Source organism: Arachis ipaensis, chromosome B09 (assembly GCF_000816755.2).
Source record: "Arachis ipaensis cultivar K30076 chromosome B09, Araip1.1, whole genome shotgun sequence".
Classification (NCBI taxonomy): Eukaryota; Viridiplantae; Streptophyta; class Magnoliopsida; order Fabales; family Fabaceae; genus Arachis; species Arachis ipaensis.
The window spans coordinates 74076438-74102297 of NC_029793.2; positions in this window are offsets into that span (position 1 = coordinate 74076438).

Below are 25860 nucleotides of genomic sequence, written 5' to 3' on the forward strand. Positions count from 1 at the left end.
TGGTAAGCAAATATTTGAGTGCTGCATGATCAGTAAATACAATAACTTTAGAACCAATAAGATATGATCTAAACTTATCAAATGCAAAGACTATGGCATGTAGTTCCTTCTCTGTAGTGGTATAGTTCCTTTGATTCTCATTAAGGACTTTGCTGGCATAATAAATGACATGCACCAATTTATCTTTTCTCTGTCCTAAAACAGCACCAACAGCAAAGTCTGATGCATCACACATCAACTCAAAGGGTAGATCCCAGCAGGGTGGTGCTATGATAGGTGCAGAGGAAAGTCTGTTTTTAAGCTCATCAAAGGCTAGCATGCATTTCTTGTCAAAAATAAAAGGTACATTAGAGACAAGCAGGTTGCTTAAGGGTTTGGCAACCTTTGAGAAATCTCTAATGAACCTCCAATAGAAGCTAGCATGTCCTAGAAAACTTCTAATTGCTTTGACATTGCAAGGTGGGGGTAACTTTTCAATCACCTCCACTTGGCCTTGTCCACCTCTATGCCTCTTTTTGAGATTTTGTGGCCAAGAACCACCCCCTCTGTGACCATAAAGTGACACTTCTCCCAATTCAAAGTGAGGTTGGTTTCTTGGCATCTCTTTAGCACCAAGGCTAAGTGGTGTAAGCAGTTAGAATATGAATCACCAAACACAGAGAAGTCATCCATAAATACTTCAATAAATCTTTCAATCATGTCTGAAAATATGGAGAGCATGCACCTTTGGAATGTTGCAGGTGCATTGCACAATCCAAAGGGCATTCTCCTATAAGCAAAAACACCATGGAAAGGTAAATGAGGTCTTTTCTTGGTCCTTAGGATCTAAAACTATTTGGTTGTAACCAGAATAACTGTCCAAGAAGCAATAATATTCATGTCCCGCAAGTCTTTCTAGCATTTGATCCATGAAAGGTAGGGGTAAGTGATCCTTCCTGGTGGCTTCATTAAGCTTGCTATAATCAATGTACATGCGCCAGCCAATCACTTTTCTTGTTGGTATCAGCTCATTCTTCTCATTTGGTACAACAGTGACCCCTCCTTTCTTAGGGACTACTTGCACTGGGCTTACCCAAGGGCTTTCTGAGATTGGGTAGATCACCCCAGCTTGCCACAATTTCAACACCTCTTTTTGGACTACTTCATTCATTGTTGGGTTTAGCCTTCTTTGTTGCTGTCTTGAGGGCTTGGCATCTTCCTCAAGTAGGATTTTGTGCATGCACATTGAAGGAATAATTCCTTTCAAATCTGCAAGTGTCCATCCTATAGCATCCTTGTGTTGCTTCAGCACATGGATAAGCTCCTCTTCTTGTTCCTCACCCAAGCTTGAATTTATGATTACTGGGTATGTGTTGTTGTCACCCAAGTAAGCATACTTCAAGCTTGGAGGCAGGGTCTTCAACTCTAGTTTTGGTACTTCTACTTCCTTGTTGCTTGTGTGGTTTAACATGATTGAATCCTCCATGGTTTCTTGTGGTAATTCTCCACTTGATACTTGTTGCTCCAGCTCTATAGCTTCTTCACATTATTCTTCTTCCAAAACTCCTTGAACTATCTTTTCTATGGTGTCTACCATCATGCATTCTCCTTTGGATTCCTTAGGGTAACTCATTGCTTTGAAGACATTGAAGACCATCCTCTCTTCATGCAACCCCAAGACTAACTCCCCTTTTTGAACATCAATAATGGCTCCACGAGTAGCTAGGAATGGCCTCCCTAGGATAATTGATGTGTTGGCCTCTTCCTCCATATCCAACACTACAAAATTAGCTGAAAAAATAAACTCTCCTTCTTTTACCAACAAATCTTCCACTACCCCATGAGGAAACTTGAATGTTCTGTCAGCCAATTGGAGTGCCATTCTTTTTGGTTTGACTTCCTCAATCCTCATCCTTTTTATCATAGCTAAGGACATGAGGTTGATGCTAGCCCCCAGATCGTACAAATGCTTTCTCAATGTTGATATCACCTATGACGCAGGGAATTTGAAAGCTCCCAGGATCTTTCATCTTTTGAGGAAGCTTTTTTTGTATGATGGCACTACACTCCTCAGTTAGCACTATGGTTTCCTTTTCACCCCAGTTCCTTTTTCTTGTCATGAGCTCCTTCAAAAATTTGGCATAGAGTGGCATTTGCTCTAATGCCTCAGCGAAGGGTATATTGATCTGGAGTTTCTTGAAGATTTCTAGGAATCTAGAGAAATGGCTATCTTTTCCATCCTTTCTCAGCCTTTTGTGGATAGGGTGCCTTTGGCACATAAGGCTTTAAGACTTGCTTTGGTGAGGATGGTGCAGGGGTCTCTCCTTTTTTCTTGTTTTCAGGTTCCTTTGCAACTTTTTCTTCTTGGTGGCTTTGACTTGGAGATACTTCTTCTACAACTTTTCCACTTCTTAATGTGATGGCCTTACATTCCCCTCTTGGGTTGGCCATGGTATCACTGGAAAATGTATGTGTAGGCATTGGTATTTGTTTAGATAAGTTCCCTACTTGTGCTTCCAATTTTGAAATTGCTGCCCCTTGATTTCTTATGTTGGATCTGAATTCTTCTTGCATTGCATCTATCTTTCCTTCAGCCTGCATTTGTCTTTCTAGAATGGTGAAAATGATTCCTATCAGTTGTGTTGACAATTGTGCTATGGCAGCCTCCAATTTTACAAAATTGCTGCTGGTTTCACATGGTTGCATGGTTGAGGATGATGTATCTTGATGGTGGTTGTTGTGTGTTTGTTGGGTGGAGTGATATGATGTATTTTGTGAGTTGTGGTAGGGTGTATTTTATGAGTTGTGATAGGGTCTGTTATTGCTTGATTGATGGTTGGGATTGTGGTTGTTATATTGGTTGGATTGGTATGGTTTGTTGTGGTCTTGGTTGTGGTTTTGTTGGTTTCCCCACCCAAAATTTGGGTGGTTCTTCCAACCTGGGTTATATCTCTTGGAGTTTGGATCATATGGTGGTCTATAGGGATTGTTCACATAATTTGCCTGCTCCCATTCGCATTCAGCTTCGGGTGTATCTCCTTCTTATGGTGGTGCTTGAGCTTAGACAGCTGAGACTTGGCTTGTCTCCATCTTCTTTGCTGTTAATTGTGCTGCAATCATCTTGTTCTGTGCCAACAAGGCATCCATAGAATTGAGCTCCAGCGCTCCTTTCTTTTGAGTTCTTTCTGAAGCATATAAGTACTCATTTTAAGCTACAATCTCTATAACATCTATGGCTTCTTTAATGGTTTTCTTCTTGTTGAGTGAACCCCTTGAAGAGTGGTCTAGAGCTTTCTTTGCTTCATATGACAGCTGTAACGACCCAATTTTCAGTATGCCTAAGAAATACTAGAAACTGAGCGCTACCAATTTGTCATCCTAATTATTATCTATTATTTATTATGTGAGCCTGATTCGTTGTTAAAAGCGTAGTTAGTTTGCGAGGTACTTTTTTTTTAAAAAACGTTTGGATTAATAAATAGAATCATCTATAATCAATTCACAAATAATAACAGATAAAATAGTTATAAACAACCACATATAAATACATCACTTGTAGTTGACAATATTTGGTGATTCAGCCTTTATTAGAGTATAAACTTTAGTTAGAACACCCCATAAATAAAGCTAGATAATAACTATATACATATATATACATACAACATCCCAGGCCCTAACCTGTTCAAGAAGTCCCTAAGCTTGCACCCAGGCTAGCCTAGACTCTATACTCACCTAGTCCCTCTAAACTACTAAAGCGAGGGAAAGTACGCTCTAAGTCTTCAAAACTCAAGTCAGGTGGAACTTCATTAAAAGGTAGAACATCACTTGTTACTCTTTTGCACGATCAGACATTGCCATATGACATCTCTCTGGAACCTTATCAAGTAGCCACATAACAGGAGTCTCGTACACAGGATTTAGGTTAAAGTTCACGTACAAACCGGGTGCAAACATTGACTGGTCTCACAGTATATATATATAAATAGAGAATGAGATTCACCCTAGACTCAGAAGACTACCTAGAATGGAAAGCTTTTTGGGAACGATCGTCAGCGAACTACGGAAGGGTACTCATGTTTCCATCTGAAGGGGGAAGGGAGAGAGAAGGGGAAAGAACTGGGGAGTTCTTAGTAGGGCCGGGGTTATTAGTTAAATTCATTAATTCTATGTTGTTTAGCAGATAAATAGAGAAGATAGAGAAAACAAATAGCATAACACAAACATAAGGATACAAGAAAATAACACAAACACAGAGAATAGAATACAAATAAGGAAAGCATACATTCATACAATAATCATAACAGAGGAAATGCACAACCAAGTATGATGCATGTCTAGCCCTAGTGCAGGTAATGAGCTCATTTTTCGGTTTCTACCCGCTCCCGACGTAACCTGAAGCAGCTGAAACGGGTATGATTTTCCAGTCAGCATAGGTACAGTTCTCACTAATTGACGTATGCGTCATATCCTCTATAAGCAAACTCTGTCTTACAGGTGGTGGCATGCCAGCCATGTATGAAATAATATCTCTGTATGTGATCCCAGGTTATCAGTTGTAAGTATAGCTCTCAATAGCTATGTAGCACTGGAAAACATTCTGTGGTCGTACCACTATTTATCTGACTGCCTCAATGCAGCAGATGAACAAACAAATAACTCTGGAGTTGCCTTAATGCAACAAATGAACAAATAAGCGTCTCTTGGGTTGCTTCAAGCAACAAATGACCCTTCAACAGATCTTCTGCTTTTTATCATACTACTCTTTTCTCTTTGTCTCTTTACTTTGCTCTGATTTTTCTGCTTAACGTATGTATTTAAAGCTTATGTAAATTTCGGTATGAATAGTTAGCCTGTCCCAAGTATAGGTTCATTAAGTCTATACTAAAACATTTTAACTTTTCATATAATACCTAATCCTAGTCGTAACTTAAGGACTAACTATGTTGCCCTAATTCGTTCGCTAGTCTCTGTCTGTTTTTCTGTTGTTAAAACTTTACAGACTTTTCTTTGGTTTTTATCTTTTCTTTAGCTTTTATCTTTCTTTTATCTTTGCCTCACTAATATGTTCTTACCACTCCCTAAGTGTTCCCCTTTCTAACTTTTAACCTTTAAAATTCACTTTTTACCACCCGTATCTTTTAATATTTCTACTTTAACCACCCTAACATTCAGAAATTACCAAATAACCCTTTAAACACCAAGAATTTTACTTCCTTGCCCTTTTAAATATCTAAAGCCTGTTCTTCATTGTTCTTCATCACACTCAAAGTGTTCTTCGTGTTCTTCGTAAATTCTTCAGATTCTTTCTCTGTTTTTACCCGTTTTTCAGTCTTTTCAGCAACCGATTTTTACCATAATTCAAAATAAATTAGCAGCCATTAAAACCCCATCTTTTCTACATGATTTTAACACAAATTGAACCCCAATTTAGGGATTAGGGTTCGTTTTTCCAAAAGCCACAAGAACATAAACTCAAAGCTTGAATATCATCAAATTTCATCAAATTTTCATCAAAATTTCAACAAGAGCCACTCATATAAACAATCAATTTCAAGCATAACCAAAACATATCATAATTAAACAACTCAAAAACAATCAATCAAGATTAATTTTACCAAACCCTACCTGGTTTCGCTGCTCCTAATTCGGTTAGACTTTCAGGTGGTCCTTAAGCACTTTTTCCTCCTAAATCACATCAAGAACAACTTTAAATCCAAAAACCCTCAACTAACCAAATCTCAATCAGCTTGTGAGGAAGTGATTTCTAACCTTAGACTTGCTGGAAATTCACTTTTCTTGGCCCTCAAGTCAAGTTAAGCATGATTCCTAAGGAAGAACATCAATAAAACACATTTTTAAGCATGTTTCCTTGAAACCGAATCAAAAGGGAGATGGTGCACCTTGATTCCAGCCTTGATAAGTCATATGATCATATAGAGAAATAAGAGAGGAGAATTTTAGTTGGGTTGGAATTTTGATTGGAGTTTTAGTTCAGCAGAAATCAAGCTTTGAAGATTTGGAACTAAGAACTTTTCTCTCCTTTTTCTCTTGATGATTTTCGGCCACAATGAGAAAATGAGGCAGTCTTGGGGGTTTTGGGGGTGTAGGGTGAGTTGTGATTGGTTGGCTTGGAGGTGGGTTAAAATAATATTAAAATATCTCAGGTGTATAACTACTAAAACTAGATGTATCGGAACACTTGTAAAAATATCTCTAAAAATTATTTTCTGAACTACTAGCATAAATGACACTAGTAACATATTTATTATGAGAGTAAAACATGTATAATGAGGCCTTAGCATTGCTAAAGTCATCAGAGAGTGCTGGTGCTAAGCTGCACCAGTAAACTATGAATCCGGTTAAACCGATTTTCTGTTTTTAACTAAAACTGATCAGGTAACCTTATAATATCAATCAAGAAGCTTCTAATACTAATATAATAATAATATTATCCTATTATCTCTCTTCTCTCATGAATCGAGTCTGGTTTATTAAATTGAGACTATTTACGAAAAACAGAATCAAAACTCCTAACCGATACGGTTTAAAAACTAGGTTCTTCGTGACTGCGTTATCGAGCTTTCCTCAAAAAGGTTCTAGCTTAAAGATGACATAATGGCAATGAAGATTGAGATACTTGATGTTATATCAGAGGTTCTCCCCATACTGATCTTCCGGAGAAATCCGTACTTTTAGAAAAGATCTCGCGTACTCGAAAACCGGGGTTGTTACATTCTACCCTCCTAAAAGAAAATTTTGCCCTCAAAATTTCAGTTACCTGAGAACAGATGTGGGTAATTAGCCCTCATCTTATCTTCCAATTCCCAAGTGGGCTCTTCTTCTCCTCTTTGTCCCCAAACAACTTTGACTAAACGAACAGTCTTGCCTCTTAGCTGCTTATCACTTCTTTTTACGATCTTAACTGGTGATGCTTGATATGTCAAATTATTTCGTAACTGTACTGTCTCTGGTTGTAAAACGTGACTCTCATTAGGAATATATTTCTTAAGTTGTGAGATATGAAAAACATGATGAAGGTTTAACAGGTTTGGAGGAAGGGCTACTTGATAAGCTACTGGATCGACTCTTTTAAGTATTTGGAAAGGTCCTATGTATCAAGGGTTAAGATTTTCAAACTTAAGAGCTCTACCTATTCCAGTAGTCGGGATTACTTTTAGAAAGACATGGTCTCTCTCACTAAACTCTAAGGGTCTACGTCTATTATCGGCATAGCTCTTTTGACGGCTTTGTGCTGTCTAGATCTTCTGACGAATCCCGTTGACCCTCTCAATAATTTCTTGTACCAAGTCTGGACCCAAAATACTAGCATTTCCATCGTCATTCCAACACAATGGTGTCTGACATCTTCTCCCGTAGAGAGCTTCATATGGTGCCATCCCGGTACTTTGTTGGTAAATGTTAGTGTAGACGAACTCGATCAACGGCAAATATTTATCCCAACTGCCTTGGTTATCCCATCACACAAGATCTTAGCATGTCTTCTAATGTCTGGATCGTCCGCTCAGATTTTTCGTCTGTCTGAGGATGGTATGTTGTACTCATGTGCAATTCTGTCCCCAATGCTTTTTGAAAAGCTCCCCAAAATCTAGAGGTAAACCTCGGATCTCGATCTGAAACAATTGACGAAGGTATCCCATGCAATCGTACAATTTCTTGAATATATATCCGTGCTAGCCTTTCTAAAGTATAGTCAACTCGAATCGGAAGGAAGTATGCTGACTTTGTTAACCTGTCCACAATTACCCAGATGGCATTGTGTCCTATTGAGGTCCTTGGCAATCTTGTGACAAAATCCATGGTGATCTACTCCCATTTCCATTGTGGTATTTCTAAGGGTTGTAAGGTTCCTGATGATTTCTGGTGTTCCACCTACACTTTCTGGCAAGTTAAACATTTTGAGACATAATCAGCTACCTCTTCTTTTAAGCCCGGCCACCAGAATATTTGTTTCAAATTTTGACACATCTTTGTCACTCTAGGATGCATAGAAAATCTACTTTGATGGGCTTCTGCAAGAATCCTTTGTCGCAAATCTCCAGAGCTAGACACACAAATTCTGTTCTTGTATCTCCAGAGACCGCTACGATATTGTCTTACAGCTTCTGGTTCCTCTGCATTCATCTGTCTCAGCATCATCATCATTTCTGTGTCCTGTGCTTGTGCTTACTGAACACTAATTTTAAAATCTGGTGTTTTACGCAATTGGGCCAAACGGACTCCACTTGACGTCTCAGTCATAGCCAACTTAAGGTCCTCAAATTCTGCGAGTAACTTTTCTTCCTTTATCATCATCCAAGAGATACTGAAATCCTTCCTGCTTAAAGCACCTGCCACCACGTTCGCTTTCCCTGGGTGATAACTTAACTTGAAATCATAGTCCTTAAAAAATTCCATCCACCTTTGATAGTTTATCATATAACTTCCGAGTCCTCAGTATCTGCAATACAGTCCTTAAATGCTCTTCATGCTCTCTTTTTGTCTTTGAATAGATGAGAATATCGTCTATGAAAACTACTACAAACTGATCAAGGTATGGACGGAAAATACGATTCATGTAATCCATGAAAATCGCAGGAGTATTAGTTAGTCCAAATGACATAACCATATACTCATAGTGACCATCTCAAGTTCTAAATGCAGTCTTCGGTATATCTGATTCTTTCACTCGAATCTGGTGATAGCCCGATCGCAAATCAATCTTCGAGAACACAGTTGCACCTTTCAACTGATCCATCAAATCATCTATCCGTGGAAGTGGATACTTGTTCTTGATAGTGACTGTATTTAGCTATTGGTAATCTACGCAAAGTCGCATTCCACCATCCTTCTTCTTTACTAGCAATACTGGAGCTCTCCAAGGTGATGCACTGGGACGAATAAATTTCTTTCCAAGTAACTCATCTAATTACTTCTTCAACTCTGCAAGTTCCAATGGTGACATCCGGTACGGTGCTATGGAAATCGGTCCGGTTCCAGGTACTAGTACAATGCTGAATTCTATCTCTCCCTGAGGAGGAAACTCAGGTATATCGTTTGGGAAAACATCAGGAAATTCCTTCACAACTCGGATTCGTTCTAAGCTTAGTTTACTGTCGTTTGAGCTAGCCGCTAATAGAACGTACCCTTCACAATCCCTCCCGTCTAAGATAACTCTTACAGAATTCAGATATAAAGTATAAGGCATAAATGGTTTAATATCTAAACTATCAGATGGAATAACAGAAGTTCTTTCATAGCAATCAAGGAAAACATGATACTTAGATAACCAATCTAATCCTAGAATAACTTCTAAACCACCTAGAGGCAAACAGATTAGATCATGTATAAAAGTTCTATTCCTAATAGCAAATGGTACTTGCAGGCACACTAAACTGGTCAAAGCATTTTGGGATGCAGGTGTATGGACAATTAGATCAAAGTTCAATTCAGAGAAATCTAGTCCCAACTTACGAGCAACAGTTAAAGAAATAGAGGAATGCGATGCACCCGAATCATACAGTATAGTTAGAAATCGATTTTTGATATAACACTGACCTTGGATCAAGGCGTCTGATTGCATAGCATCATCAGCAGTTATAGCATGCACTCGATCTTGTTGTTGGGTCCTAGTTAGCTGTTAAATCATTCTCTTCTTACAGTTCTTAGCCATATGTCCAAGTTCCTCACAAATAAAGTAAGTGTTTGTCCCATATAGGCAAGGTTATTACCCTGATCTTTTCCACAGCGTCTACAAGTAGAAGTTGCTTGTGTCTGTTGGGGTTGCTTACCCTTATTCTGCCTCATTCTACATCTATTTCCACCCGTTGGGCGAGTAGGAATGTTACGAACATGTGGGTTTCTTTGTTGTGGTACACCATGCACCTTAAAATGCACCCTTCGACCAGCAGACTGATGATTGCTAGAATTCCTTGGTGGTAAATTCTAATTACCCATTGTTATCGCTGCCATCTGCATCTCACAGTCCCCTTTCAACAGGTTCTGGTTAACCAACTTTGATTTTCCCTTCATTACCGTTTGACAATTTTTTGCCTTATGCCCAATATTGTTACAAGAATAGCATTTGCCAGTACCAAGCGAACAGGGCCTATTGCCATGATTCTTTCCGCACTTTGAGCATATTAAAATCTCCTGAGAAGTAACCAAGGTCATAGGTCTCCCATTATTCAGTGCATCTGTGTTACTATTCCCTCCATGCTCGTTATTGCACTCACCACTACGCTCATTGATGAGCGGATAATTTATACGCTTTTTGGCACTATTTTTAGTATGTTTTTAGTATATTTTAGTTGGTTTTTATTATATTTTTATTAGTTTTTATTTAAAATTCATTTTTCTGGACTTTACTATGAGTTTGTGTATTTTTCTATGATTTTAGGTATTTTCTGGCTGAAATTGAGGGACCTGAGCAAAAATCTGATTCAGAGGCTGAAAAAGGACTGTAGATGCTGTTGGATTCTGACCTCCCTGCACTCGAAGTGTTTCTTCCTCCACTATTGGATCTTTTCCTTTTCGTCGTTTGGTTCTTGAGGAGGATGCCATGATCACTTGGTTGGTTGAGAGGGAATGTAAAGAATGTTGGAGAGTTTGATGTATGTTTGGAGGAGAAAGAAATTAGGACCGGACTTGCTATGACAAGAAATTAAGAAGAGAAGTTTAAGTGGTTGGAGTTTAAAGTAAGAGAAAGATTGCACAAGGCTTGTTATGTTGAGAAGTGATTCGGTCATGTGCATGGCTTGAAGGTGGTATGCTTTTAAATGAGCAATGAAGGGCTAGGATGCAATTAGACACTATGGGGATCAAAGGTGTGCATGTATGGATGAATGAAGACAAAATTTGCTCCTTCCCTTGCCTTTGCCGTAATCATTCTCAAGGAGTGGCAGATTTCTTTCTTGAAGCATGTGATGGGATTTTGTCTTTATGCTATGCTTTCCTTTGTCTTGTCTTTTTCTTTGAAGATTCTTTGACCTCCTAGTCACCACAACAAGACAACATACATTAGTCTTATCCAACCGTAGCAAGGGTGTGCTTTTTATTAAAACTTTGTGAACCATCAATTCTTATCTCATTTGAACCGTGACACTCTCTTTGGAGGACACCAAACTTAATGTTTGGTAATGTATAAAGAAATGAGTCTCTTCCTCCAACTAGTGAAGTTCAAATGTTACATGTTCATAAGAATTGTTTCCATTACACTTTCTTTTTCTTTTTTTTTTTTCATGAAGGATTAATTGTATCCTTGAATCGGTGCATCAAGGTTTGATGAACACTAAACTTGTTTCTTGTCAAAGGGTACATCACAATTAATGCCTTCATTACCGAATAAGAATTTTTCTATTTATAAGGTTTTGGAAAATAACAAATGTATGATTATTGATGCATGAGTTTCAAATTTTCATGAAGCTATGTGGACACCAAACTTAGTGTTCGGCCATATGCTCTATCAAAACATTTTAAGCATGTGAAATGAAATTCTTTGTAACATTGGTTTAGTGTGCTTGGAGGCACACTAAACTTAGTATATGTTTCATAACAGTGCATGCAGTCAATGGATATGTTCATGAAAAGAGAAATAAATTCATGCTCAAATGATCATAACTTATTGAATTTAAAATGACATGAATCTTAAAGCATGGGTTGCCTCCCATGGATCGCTCTTTTATTGTCACTAGCTTGACATTGAGACTTTCTTTTATGGTGGTTGGTGCTTGTAGGGCCTCAATTTATCTCCTCTGACCGTGATCCTCTTCTTTGTTTTCTGGTGTTCTATTTCAGCATGCTCTAATGATAGTATGTTGCTGACAGTGTAGTAATCCTCGGTTTGTTGATTTGCCCCCAGCTGTTGATATATCAGTTGCACTTTGTCACCCTTGGAAAGCCCCTCTGTTGGAATCTTTCTATTCTTCCAGCCCCTTTTTGCTTTGTTTCTGCATTTCATCTTTCCTTTTGTTGATCTTTCTTTTCTGGCCATAGGCTTTCCTTGGGGGCCTCTCTTTTCAGTGGCTAACACTCTAGTACCCTCTTGGACTTTTTCATCAGTCTGCACAATCCTTAGCATTGGGATGTTGCTGTGACTTTCCTGGTCATTTTTTATATAGTCTTTCTTCTCCCTGCTAAATTGTGCCTCTGGTAAAACCTTCAGAGTAACACTCTGGTCATGCATCCTTAGAGTTAATTCCCCTTCCTCTACGTCTATGATAGCTCTAGCAGTGGCCAAAAATGGCCTTCCCAGTATAACAGAGTCACCATCATCATCGTTTGATTCTAGAACCACAAAATCAGCAGGGTAAATAAAACTGTCCACCTTGACCAAAAGATTTTCAATTACACCCCTGGGGTATACCATTGACTTGTCTACCAGCTCCAAAGACATTTGTACTGGTTTGACCTCCTCTATATTCAGCTTTTTCACCAAGGAGGATGGTATTAAGTTAATACTCGCTCCGAGATCGCACATTGCTTTAGTGATGGTCAATTCCCCAATGGTGCAAGGCAACAGGAAGCTCCCTGGATCCTCAAGCTTGGGAGGAAGCCCCTTTTGAATCAAGGCCCTGCATTCCTCAGTAATCATTATGATTTCTTTCTCATCCCAGCTTCTTTTCTTGTTGATGAGATCCTTCAGAAACTTGGAGTATAGAGGCATTTGCTCAAGTGCTTCAGCAAAGGGGATATTAATTTCTAGCTTCTTAAAGATCTCAAGGAACTTGTGAAAATGCTGGTCTTTAACCTCTTTGTTGAACCTCTGGGGATATGGCAGTGGAGGTGTGATGCTTTTTCCTATTTGCTGCTGCCCCTGAGCTACTTCTTTAGAGCTATGTGGCTAGTTGTCCTTCTCTTTGAGTTTCTCAGTGTCTTTGTTTGGCATCACAACTTGTTCCTTAGCCTCATCTGCCTTTGTTTGCTTCTCATCCTCTGTTGGTTCTTTGATGTTCTTTGCTTGCTTCCTTGTAGTGTCATTGTTGCTTATCAATGTTCTCCCACTCCTTAATTGTATTGCCTTGCATTCTTCCTTAGGATTTGGAATTGTGTCACTGGGCAGTGAGTTTGAAGGTCTCTCAATAGATACTTGCTTGGAGAGTTGCCCCATCTGTCTCTGTAGGCTCTTCAGGGAGGCTTCCTGATTCTTGGCTACCATTTCCTGGTGTTTCAGCATTTTGTCCATCATGGCCTCCAAGTGAGTGATTCTTTGGGCTTCAGGTGATACTTGAGGTGGGTTATGAGATGTGGGTAGTGGATGGTAGGCATTTTGGTTGGTGGGTTGGTTATTAGGTTGGTATTGGTTAATGTTGGGGTAGTTGTTTTGAGGTTTTCTATAGGGGTTTTGGTTAGTCTGCTGCTGGTTGTGGTTTTGGTTGCTTCTTGGGTTGTGTTGGTTTGAGTTCCTCTGCCATGGTTGTTGGTTTTGGGCATGGTTATCTCCCCATCTGAGGTTTGGGTGGTTCTTCTTGTTCCTGACATACAAGCAGAGCATGAGAAATGCACAAAACCAGTGACACTTCAATTTACTGCCAGATTGAAGTGTTAGTTAGTTTAAGCAAAAAATCAAACAGTTAGTGGGTTAATCAAAATTAAAGAAAAAGTGCTTGATCTAGATCACCACCTCACTTAATCATTGTCAATCTAATCAATCCCCGGCAACGGCGCCAAAAACTTGATGAGTATTTTGGAGGAAAAATAAATCTCTCCCAAAACACACAAATTTAACCGGCAAGTGTACCGGGTCGTATCAAGTAATAAAAACTCACGGGAGTGAGGTCGATCCCACAGGGATTGAAGGATTGAGCAATTTTAGCTTAGTGGTTGATTTAGTCAAGTGAATCAAGTGTTGATTGGATGATTTGTGACTTGCAGAATCAATTAACAGTAAAGAAACAGAGAGATCCAAGATTGAGATTGAAACAGAATTTCTTCAATTCTCCAATCCAAGATCCAAGACAAATGTAAAATGAAATTGAAAGCAATGGAAAACAAAGAAATTAAAGTTCACTCAATAACAAAAGCTCTCCGAAAACTATTATGAAAATTTCAAAAGGAAAGCTCTCCGAAAACTTGAATTCTATCCTATTTATACACTTTCTTCAAATGATCTTCAAGCCTTGAGTTGGGCCTTTGCTCTTGGTGGAATTGGGTTGAAAGAGGCCTTGGTTGATTGCTCTTGAAGTTAGGAGAAGAACCAAAGTGAACCAATTGAACCGGTTTTTAGGTTAGCAAAAGTTGGACCAAAAGTTTGAACCAAAAGTTAGGGGTCTAACTTTGGCTCCAACTTTTCATAGCAGCCAGCACAATTTTGCTGGTATGAACGTTGGCCTTGCCTAGTGTGCTTGTGGCGCCAACGTTAGCCACCAAGTTAGGGGGCTAACGTTGGCGCAAACTTTTGCCCCTCTCCTGGTTGGTTCAATCAAGGGAAACATGAAAATCTACTCAATTAGCTTGCTTGTAGCTCAAGAAAGTGCATAATTCTAATGAAAACAAAAGAAAAAGACTAGCTAAAATAGGCTAGGATGACTTGTCATCACCTGGGTGTTCAGAAAAATGCCCAGTGATAAAGGGGTTTCTGGCGTTTAACGCCAGCCAGGGTACCTGGCTGGGCGTTAAACGCCCATAATGGCCAACAATTGGGCGTTAAACGCCAGGATGGTATCCATTCTGGCGTTTAACGCCAGAAAGGCAGGGGGAGGAGATTTTGTTTCCAACTTCAAATTTTTTTTCAAATTTTCATGTTTTGACTCATAATTTTCTGCATAAACATGTTTCAAACTTTCATCATTCACCCTCAATTTTCCAAAATTCAACAATTTTCTAAATCTCTTTTCAATTTTCTTTCAAATCCTTCCCAAATCTTTTCAAAAACTCAATTATCCTCTTAATTTCTTTCCAAATCTTTTTCAACTCATCATATCATCTCTTATTTCTTAGATGCATAACCAAATTTTCAGATTTAACATCTTTATATCTTTTTCAATTACAAATCTCATCTTTTTCATATCATGATTTTATTTTCTTCCATCAATCATATCTCTATGTCATATCTCTTTCAATTTTTTCGAAATCCCTCCCCTCCTCCTATAAATATACATTCGGCCATCCCCTCCTCTCCACCATTCGAATTTGGCTCTTCTTGTCTCTCTCCTCTTTCCTTTCTTTTGCTTGAGGACAAGCAAACCTCTAAGTTTGGTGTGTTTTTCCGTGATCACTGAGCTAAGACTCATCAAGATCATGGCACCTAAGGAAAAACAAACCAATTCAAGAGGCAAGAAAGAGAATACTCTACAGAGTCTTTGGAATCAAGAGAGGTTCTTAACCAAAGAGCATGCAGACCATTACCACAAAATAATGGGTCTAAGGTCAGTGATCCCGGAAGTTAAATTCAATTTGAAAGAAGATGAATATCCGGAGATCCAAGAGCAAATTCGAAACAGAGGATGGGAAATTCTAGCCAATCCTGAGACAAAGGTTGGAAGAAACATGGTTCAGAAATTCTACTCAAATCTGTGGCTGACAGATAAGCAGAGAATAACTGGAACCGCCTTTCACACCTATCGAACTATGGTTAGAGGGAGGCTTATTTACTTCCATCTGGACAAAATAAGAGAGGTCTTCAAACTACCTCAACTACAAGATGATCCAGAATCCTTTAATAAGAGAATGGTGAGAGTAGATAAGGGGTTGGATCAAGTTCTAGAGGACATATGCCTCCCTGAAACTAAGTGGATAACCAATTCAAAAGGTGTCCCAAACCAACTCAAGAGGGGAGATCTCAAACCAGTTACAAGAGGCTGGCTGGACTTTATTGGGCGTTCTTTATTGCCCACTAGCAACCGCTCTGAGGTCACTGTCAAAAGAGCAGTGATGATTCATTGTATTATGCTTGGAAAAGAAGTGGAGATTCATCATCTGATTTTTTGTGAGATTTACACAATTGCAAACAAGAACTCCACTGAAGCCAAACTGGCCTACCCAAGCTTAATTTCTCTGCTATGTAAAGATGCTGGGGTGAGGATGGGAATAGATGAATTCATCCTAATCGAACACCCAATCACCAAGAAGTCAACAGAAGGACAAGTGCAAGATAACTCCATAAAAAGAAGGGCGCAGGAGTTCCTTCCAAAAATTCCTGAAATTGACTACTGGACCCGCCTAGAAGTATCTGTTACCAAGCCGCAAGAAGCTATAGAACAACATAAGGAAGAACAGCAGAATCAAAATTGCATGCTCTGCAAACTGCTAAAGGAATAGGAGAAGCAGGGGCGTGAGCTACAGGAGCTGAAGCACCAGAAGCTCTCCCTTGAAGGACCAAGCACCCCACAGATTGAGGGAGCATCCACTTCTCAAAATCAAGGTTGTTGAGTCCTAACTCTGTGATAACCTTTATTATTAAGAGTCTATTTTAAGAGTCATTTATTTTTCTGTTTTTTATTTTCCGTCTTCTATTATTATTAGAGTACTCTTATATTCATTTTTGAGTCTTATTGTCATTCCATGACTAATAAAATTTAAAGTTTATGTCTTAAAGCTATGAATGTCTTATGAATCCATCACCTTTCTTATTAAAAAAGTATTTTTAATTGAAAAAGAAAAAGAAGTAAATGAATTTCAAATTTTAAAACAGTTTAATTATTTTGATGTGGTGGCAATACTCTTGTTTTCTGAATGAATGCTTGAACAGTGCATATGTTTGAATTTGTTGTTTATGAATGTTAAAATTGTTGGCTCTTGAAAGAATGATGAAAAAGGAGAAATATTATTTGATGATCTGAAAAATCATAAAATTGATTCTTGAAGCAAGAAAAAGCACTGAATAGAAAGCTTGCAAAAAAAAAAAGAGCAAGCAGAAAAAGCCAATAGCCCTTTAAACCAAAAGGCAAGGGTAATAAAAAGGATCCAAGGCTTTGAGCATCAGTGGATAGGAGGGCCCACAGGAATAAAATCCTGGCCTAAGCGGCTAGACCAAGCTGTCCCTAACCATGTGCTTGTGGCGTGAAGGTGTCAAGTGAAAACTTGAGACTGAGCGGTTAAAGTCGTGGTCCAAAGCAAAAAGTGTGTGCTTAAGAGCTCTGGACACCTCTAATTGGGGACTCTAGCAAAGCTAAGTCACAATCTGAAAAGGTTCACCCAGTTATGTGTCTGTGGGATTTATGTATCCGGTGGTAATACTGGAAACAAAATGCTTAAGGTCACGGCCAAGACTCATAAAGTAACTGTGTTCAAGAATCAACATACTGTACTAGAAGAATCAATAACACTATCTGAATTCTGAGTTCTTATAGATGCCAATCATTCTGAACTTCAAAGGAAAAAGTGAGATGCCAAAACTGTTCAAAAGCAAAAAGCTAATAGCCCCGCTCATCTAATTAAGACTGATCTTCATAGATGTTTTTGGAGTTCATTGTATATTCTCTTCTTTTTATCCTATTTGATTTTTAGTTGCTTGGGGACAAGCAACAATTTAAGTTTGGTGTTGTGATGAGCGGATAATTTATACGCTTTTTGGCACTGTTTTTAATATGTTTTTAGTATATTTTAGTTGATTTTTATTATATTTTTATTAGTTTTTATTTAAAATTCACTTTTCTGGACTTTACTATGAGTTTGTGTGTTTTTCTGTGATTTCAGGTATTTTCTGGCTAAAACTGAGGGACCTGAGCAAAAATCTGATTCAGAGGCTGAAAAAGGACTACAGATGCTGTTGGATTCTGACCTCCCTGCACTCAAAGTGGATTTTCTGGAGCTACAAAGGCTTAATTGGCGCTCTCTCAATTGCGTTGGAAAGTAGACATCTTGGGCTTTCCAGCAATATATAATAGTCCATACTTTGCTCGAGATTTGATGGCCCAAATAGGCGTTTCAAGTCAGCTCAAGAATTTTGGCGTTTAACTCCAGAACTGGCACAAAAACTGGAGTTAAACGCCCAAACTGGCACAAAAGCTGGCGTCTAACTCCAAGAAAAGTCTCTACACATGAAAGCTTCAATGTTCAGCCCAAGCACACACCAAGTGGACCCCAAAAGTGGATTTTTTACACTAAACACCCTAGCTTACTCATTTTCTGTAACCCTAGGTCACCAGTTTACTATAAAAACTACTTTTAGTGATTCATCTTGGACCTCATGACACTTTACATGTTTCATATTGTATTCTCTATTACATGAGTCTCTAAACCCCATTGTTGGGGGGTGAGGAGCTCTGTTGTTTTTCATGAATTAATGCAATTACTACTGTTTTCCATTCTATCACGCTTGCTTCTATTCTAAGATATTCTTTCGCACTTCAACCTGATGAATGTGATGATCCATGACATTCATCATCATTCTCACCTATGAACGCGTGCCTAAAAACCACCTCCGTTCTACCTTAGATTGAATGCATATCTCTTAGCCTCATGATTCAGATCAGAGTCTTTGTGGTATAAGCTAGAACTATTGGCAGCCATTCCTGAGATCCGGAATGTCTAAACGTTGTCTGTGGTATTCTGAGTAGGATCTGGGAAGGGATGACTATGACGAGCTTCAAACTCGTGAGTGTTGGGCGTAGTGACAGACACAAAAGGATCAATGGATCCTATTCCGACATGATCGAGAACCGACAGATGATTAGCCGTGCGGTGACAGCGCATTTGGAACATTTTCACTGAGAGGACGGGAAGTAGCCATTGACAACGGTGATGCCCAACATAAAGCTTGCCATGGAAGGAGCCTTGCGTGCATGAAGAAGAAGATAGTAGGAAAGTAGAGATTCAGAAGACAAAGCATCTCCAAAGCCTCAACCTGTTCTTCATTACTGCATAACAAGTATTTATTTCATGTTCTTTTACTTTTTACAATTAAATCTGAGAATTATTGATATCCTGACTAAGAGTTACAAGATAACCATAGCTTGCTTCAAGCCGACAATCTCCGTGGGATCGACCCTTACTCACGTAAGGTATTACTTGGACGACCCAGTGCACTTGCTGGTTAGTTGTGCAAAGTTGCAAAAGTGTGATTGTAATTTCGTGCACCACTCATTGTTCTTTTCCCTTAAACGATTAACTACCCGGGTAATTGCATTTATCGTATCACGCATAGCATCAGCCATGGCATGAGTCGCAGCTATAAAAGCCTCTGCGCTTCTCATAGGGATATCTCCCGAACTCTCCCGTCGCATACCATGTCTTTGTCTTCGTGCATCCATCAGAGTCCTATTCACATCCCACATTCAATATCAAGGTGATCAGTCTTAACATTTCAGGTAGAATGTGAATAGTCTCTAAAATGGTTACACAGCGACAATCATACAACTTATATCAAATAGATATCCTATAAGCATGAGACACACAACAGAGCATGCAATAAAGCACGGTCAGTCCACTCCCCAGGCTCTACTAGGAACGAACTGCTCTGATACCAAATTGTAACGACCCAATTTTCAATACACCTAGGAAATACCAGAAACTGAGCGCAACCAATTTGTCATCCTAATTATTATCTATTATTTATTATATGAGCCTGATTCGTTGTTAAAAGCGTAGTTAGTTTAACTCCAAAACTGGCACAAAAGCTGGAGTTAAACGCCCAAACTGGCACAAAAGCTGGCGTTTAACTCCAAGAAAAGTCTCTACACGAAAATGCTTCAATGCTCAGCCCAAGCACACATCAAGTGGGCCCGGAAGAAGATTTCTGCATTAATTACTGATTTCTGTAAACCCTAGGCTACTAGTTCTCTATAAAAAGGACCTTTTGCTATTGTATTTTCATACTTTGAATCTTTGAGAAGTCTTATGCTATCTTAGACACGTTTGGAGGCTGGCCTCATGGCCATGCCTGGACCTTGTTCTTATGTATTCTCAACGGTGGAGTTTTTACACACCATTGATTAAGGTGTGAAGCTCTGCTGTTCCTCATGAATTAATGCAATTACTACTGTTTTTCTATTCAATTCACGCCTACTTCTTCTCTAAGATATCACTTGTTCTTCAACTTGATGAATGTGATGATCCGTGACACTCATCATCATTCTCACCTATGAATGTGTGCCTGACAACCACCTCCGTTCTACCTTCGATTGAGTGTGTATCTCTTGGGTTTCTAATCTAAGATTGGAAACTTCGTGGTATAGGCTAGAATTATTGGCGGCCATTCCTGAGATCCGGAAAGTCTAAACCTTGTCTGTGGTATTCCGAGTAGGATCTGGGAAGGGATGACTGTGACGAGCTTCAAACTCGCGATTGTGGGGCGTGTGACAGACGCAAAAGGATTAATGGATCCTATTCCGACATGATCGATAACCGACAGCTGATTAGCCGATGTTGTGACAGAGCATCAGGACCATTTTCACTGAGAGGACGGGATGTAGCCATTGACAACGGTGATGCCCAACATAAAGCTTGCCATGGAAAGGAGTATGAATGATTGGAAGAAGGCAATAGGAAAGCAGAGGTTCAAGGGGAACAAAGCATCTTCATACGCTTATCTGAAATCCACCAATGAATTACATAAGTATCTCTATCTTTATTTTATGTTTATTTTCATCACCTTAAACTCCATAACCATTTGAATCCACCTGACTGAGATTTACAAGATGACCATAGCTTGCTTCAAGCCGACAATCTCCGTGGGATCGACCCTTACTCACGTAAGGTTTATTACTTGGACGACCTAGTGCACTTGCTGGTTAGTTGTGCGGAATTGTGACAAAGTGTGATTCACGTTTGAGAGCTCCAAGTCCTTTGGCCCCATTGTTGATGATCCCAATTTTGTGCACCAAGTTTTTGGCGCCGTTGCCGAGGAAGGAAAGAATGAACGAACAACAATTTCGCATTTGTTTCCGGCAACAACAGTGCCAAATTTGGTTCGGCAACAACACCAAGTTTTTGGCGCCGTTACCGGGGATTGTTCGAGTTTGGACAACTGACAGTTCATCTTGTTGCTTAGATTAGGTATCTTTTCTTCAAAATTTTTAAGAATGAATTCTAGATTTTCAAGGTGATGTTCCCACCATCACAAAAGCTGATTGATTCTCATCAATTTAGCTATTGAATGTAATGCCTGCTGAAGCTTGGCCAAACATGTCTAATCCTTTTTAGACTGAAGCTTTAGACTAACATTGCATGATTCTTGGAATTCTTATTAAAAGTTTTAATACTCTTTATTTTCTTTTTCATATAAGTTTCGAAAATCACAAAAAAATTTATAAAACCATAAAAAAAAATATTTTATGTTTCTTGTTTGAGTCTAGTATCAATTTTTAAGTTTGGTGTCAATTGCATGACTTTCTTCTTCTTGCATTTTTTGAATTTATACATATTGTTCTTCATTGATCTTTAAGTTGTTCTTGATGATTTCATTGCTCTGATCTTTAAATTCTCTTGTTTAGTGTGTTTTGTTGCAGGATGACACTAGAGGGAAGATTTTGTTTTTAATTCACATTTTTTTCAAGTTTTCATTTTTTTTAAAATCAAATCTTTTTCAAATCATATCTTTTCAATCATATCTCTTTCAAAATCAATTTCTTTCCATTTTATATTTATTTTTACTATTTTCAAGAATCCTTGCTATAATTAAAGATTTACTTCAAAATTTTTATGTTTTTACTTGCCTATTAAGAAAGGATCAAACTTTAAATTTTAAAATCATATCTTTTAATTTCTTGATAGTCAAGTAATCAACTTTAATTTTAAAAATTTTCTTTTTCTAAATTGATTTTCAATCATATCTTTTCAAACATATCTTTTCAATCACATCTTTTTCAAAATTAATTTTTTTCAATCATATCTTTTTCTAATTTCAAAATCTTTTTCAAAAATCACTTTATTTCTTTCCCAATCTTAGTTTTCGAAAATCTCAATCAAATTTTCAAATTTCTTTTTAATTATTTCAAAATCTTTTTAAATTATTTTTGAAAATTCTTCCCCTCTTTTCACATCCTTCTATTTAAAGGACTAAGACTCCTCATCAAGGTGCAATTCGAACTATGTCCCTCTTGATAAGTTTGAATTCCCTCTTCTCCACCTCCTCCTTCTATTCTTCTTTTCCTCTGACACCTCAAGGAATCTCTATACTGTGACATAGAGAATTTCCTATTTTCTTGTTCTCTTCTCTTTCATATGAGCAGGAACAAAGATACAGGCATACTTGTTCAAGCTGATCCTGAACCTGAAAGGACCTTGAAGAGAAAGCTAAGAGAAGCTAAAGAACAAAGAGTAAGCTTAGAGTGGAAGTCCAAACCTTTAGACAGAAGGATGGTGAGTCCCTCTATGAAGCTTGGGAGAGATACAAGTAATTGATCAGAAGGTGCCCTTCTGACATGCTTTTAGAATGGAGCATCATAGGAATCTTCTATGATGGTCTGTCCGAACTATCCAAGATGTCATTGGATAGCTTTGCTGGAGGATCTTTTCATCTGAAGAAGACGCCTGCAGAAGCTCAAGAACTCATTAAAATGGTTGCAAATAACCAATTCATGTACACTTCTGAAAGGAATCCTGTGAATAATGGGACAACTCAGAAGAAAGGAGTCCCTGAGATTGATACTCTGAATGCCATATTGGCTCAGAATAAAATATTGACCCAACAAGTCAATATGATTTCTCAGAGTCTGTCTGAAATGCAAGCAGTAACAGGCAGTACTAAGGAAGCTTCCTCTGAAGAAGAAGCTTATGATCCTGAGAACCCAGCAATGGAAGAGGTGAATTACATGGAAGAATCCTATGGAAACACCTATAATCCTTCATGGAGAAATCATCCAAATCTCTCATGGAAGGATCAACAGAGACCTCAACAAGGTTTCAACAACAACAATGGTGGAAGAAACAGGTTTAGCAATGGCAAGCCTTTTGCATCATCTTCTCAGCAACAGACTGAGAATTCTAAGCAACAGACTGAGAATTCTAAGCAGAGCCCCTCTGACTTAACAACCATTGTCTCTGATCTAATTAAAACCAGTGAAAGTTTCATGACTGAAACAAGGTCCTCCATTAGAAATTTGGAGGCACAATTGGGTCAGCTGAGTAAGAAAATTACTGAACTCCCTCCTAGCACTCTCCCTAGCAATACAGAAGAGAATCTAAAAAGAGAGTGTAAGGCCATAACCACAACCCACACGGCCAAACTTGGAGAGGAGGAAGAGGCAGTGATTCCCACTGAGGAAGACCTCAATGGATGCCCACTGACCTCAATGGAGTTCCCTAATGAGGAACCATGGGAATCTGAGACTCATTTTGAGACCATAGAGATTCCATTGAATTTACTTCTGCCTTTCATAAGCTCTGATGAGTATTCTTCCTCTGAAGAGGATGAAGATGTTACTGAAGAGCAAGTTGCTAAGTACCTTGGAGCAATCATGAAGCTAAATGCCAAGTTATTTGGTAATGAGACTTGGGAGAATGAACCTCCATTGCTCATCAAAGAACTGGATGACTTGACTAGGCAGAGATTACCTCAAAAGAGACAGGACCCTGGAAAGTTCTCAATCCCTTGTACCATAGGCACCATGACCTTTGAAAAAGCTCTGTGTGACCTAGGGTCAAGCATAAACCTTATGCCTCTCTCTGTAATAGAGAAGCTAGGGATCATTGAGGTACAAGCTGCAAGAGTCTCACTAGAGATGGCATTATGAACTTGTAGAGGATGTCTTGGTAAAGGTTGAAGACCATTACATCCCTACTGATTTCATAGTCCTAGAGATTGGGAAGTGTATGGATGAATCCATCATCCTTGGCAGACCCTTCCTAGCCACAGCAAAAGCTGTGATTGATGTTGACAGAGGAGAATTGATCATTCAAGTGAATGGAGACTCCCTTATGTTTATAGCTCAAAGATATCCCTCTATCACCATGGAGAGGAAGCATGAAGAGCTTCTCTCAATACAGAGTCAAACAGAGCCCCTACAGTCAAACTCTAAATTTGGTGTTGGGAGGCCACAACCAAACTTTAAGTTTGGTGTTGAACCCCCACATTCAAACTCTAAGTTTGGTGTTGGGAGGTTCCAACATTGCTCTGAACATCTGTAAGGCTCCATGAGAGCCACTGTCAAGCTATTGACATTAAAGAAGCGTTTGTTGGGAGGCAACCCAATCGTTACTATTCTATGTTAAATTTCTATTTTTCTTTGTTATTTTATGTTTTCTGTAGGTTGATGATCATGTGAAGTCACAAAAATAATTGAAAAAGCAAAAACAAAGTGAAAAACAGAACACCCTGGAGGAGAAACTTACTGGCGTTTAAACGCCAGTAAGGGTAGCAGAATGGGCGTTAAACGCCCAGTCTGGCACCATTCTGGGCGTTTAACACCAGAAAAAGACACCATACTGGCGTTTAATGCCAGAAATGGGCAAGAAACTGGCGTTAAATGCCAGAAATGGGCAGCAGCCTGGCGTTTAACGCCGGGATTGGCAGAAAGGGGCGTTTTGCATGCCACTTAGTGCAGGGATGAGATATCCTTGACACCTCAGGATCTGTGGACTCCACAGGATCCCCACCTACCCCACCACTCTCTTTTTTCTTCACCCATTCACCAATCACCTCAATACCTCTTCCCCAGAAAACCCCTCACCTATCAAATCCTACCATTCTCTTCACCACTCACATCCATCCTTCATAAAACCATACACACCCCTCTCACCCCTATATAAACCCATCTTCACTCCTTCATTTTCACACAACCTAAACACTACTTCTCCCCCTTGGCCAAAACACAAAGCCCACTCTATCTCCTCTATTTCTTCTTCTACTCTCTTCTTTCTTCTTTTGCTCGAGGACGAGCAAGCTTCTAAGTTTGGTGTGGTAAAAGCTAAAGCTTTTTGTTTTTCCATAACTATTTATGGCACCAAAGGCCGGAGAAACCTCTAGAAAGAGGAAAGGGAAGGCAAAAGCTTCCACCTCCGAGTCATGGGAGATCGAGAGATTCCTCTCAAGGGTGCATCAAGACCACTTCTATGAAGTTGTGGCCAAGAAGAAAGTGATCCCCGAGGTCCCTTTCAAACACAAAAAGAATGAGTATCCGGAGATCCGACATGAGATTCGAAGAAGAGGTTGGGAAGTTCTCACCAACCCTATTCAATAAGTCGGGATCTTAATGGTTCAAGAGTTCTATGCCAATGCATGGATCACCAAGAACCATGATCAAAGTGTGAACCCGGACCCTAAGAATTGGCTTACAATGGTTCGGGGGAATTACTTAGATTTTAGTTCGGAAAATGTAAGGTTGGCATTCAACTTGCCTATGATACAAGGAGATGCACACCCATACACAAGAAGGGTCAACTTTGATCAAATGTTGGACCAAGTCCTCATAGACATATGTGAAGAGGGCGCTCAATGGAAGAGAGATTCAAGAGGGAAGCCGGTTCAACTAAGAAGGCATGACCTCAAGCCCGTGGCTAGGGGATGGTTGGAGTTCATCCAATGCTCAATCATTCCCACTAGCAACCGGTCCGAAGCTACTATAGACCGGGCTATCATGATATATAGCATCATGATTGGAGAGGAAGTGGAAGTTCATGAGGTTATATCCCAAGAACTCTACAAGGTGGCGGACAAGTCCTCTCCTTTGGCAAGGTTAGCCTTCCTTCATCTCATTTGTTACCTTTGCAATTCGGTTGGAATTGATATAGAGAGAGACATTCTCATTGATGAGGACAAACCCATCACTAAGAAAAGGATGGAGCAAACAAGAGAACCTCATCAAGAGCATGAGGAAATTCCTCATCATGAAATCCCTGAGATATCTCAAGGGATGCATCTTCCTCCACAAAACTATTGGGAGCAAATCAACACCTCCCTAGGAGAATTGAGTTCCAACATGGGATAACTAAGGATGGAGCACCAAGAGCATTCCATCCTCCTCCATGAAATTAGAGAAGATCAAAGAACCATGAGAGAGGAGCAAC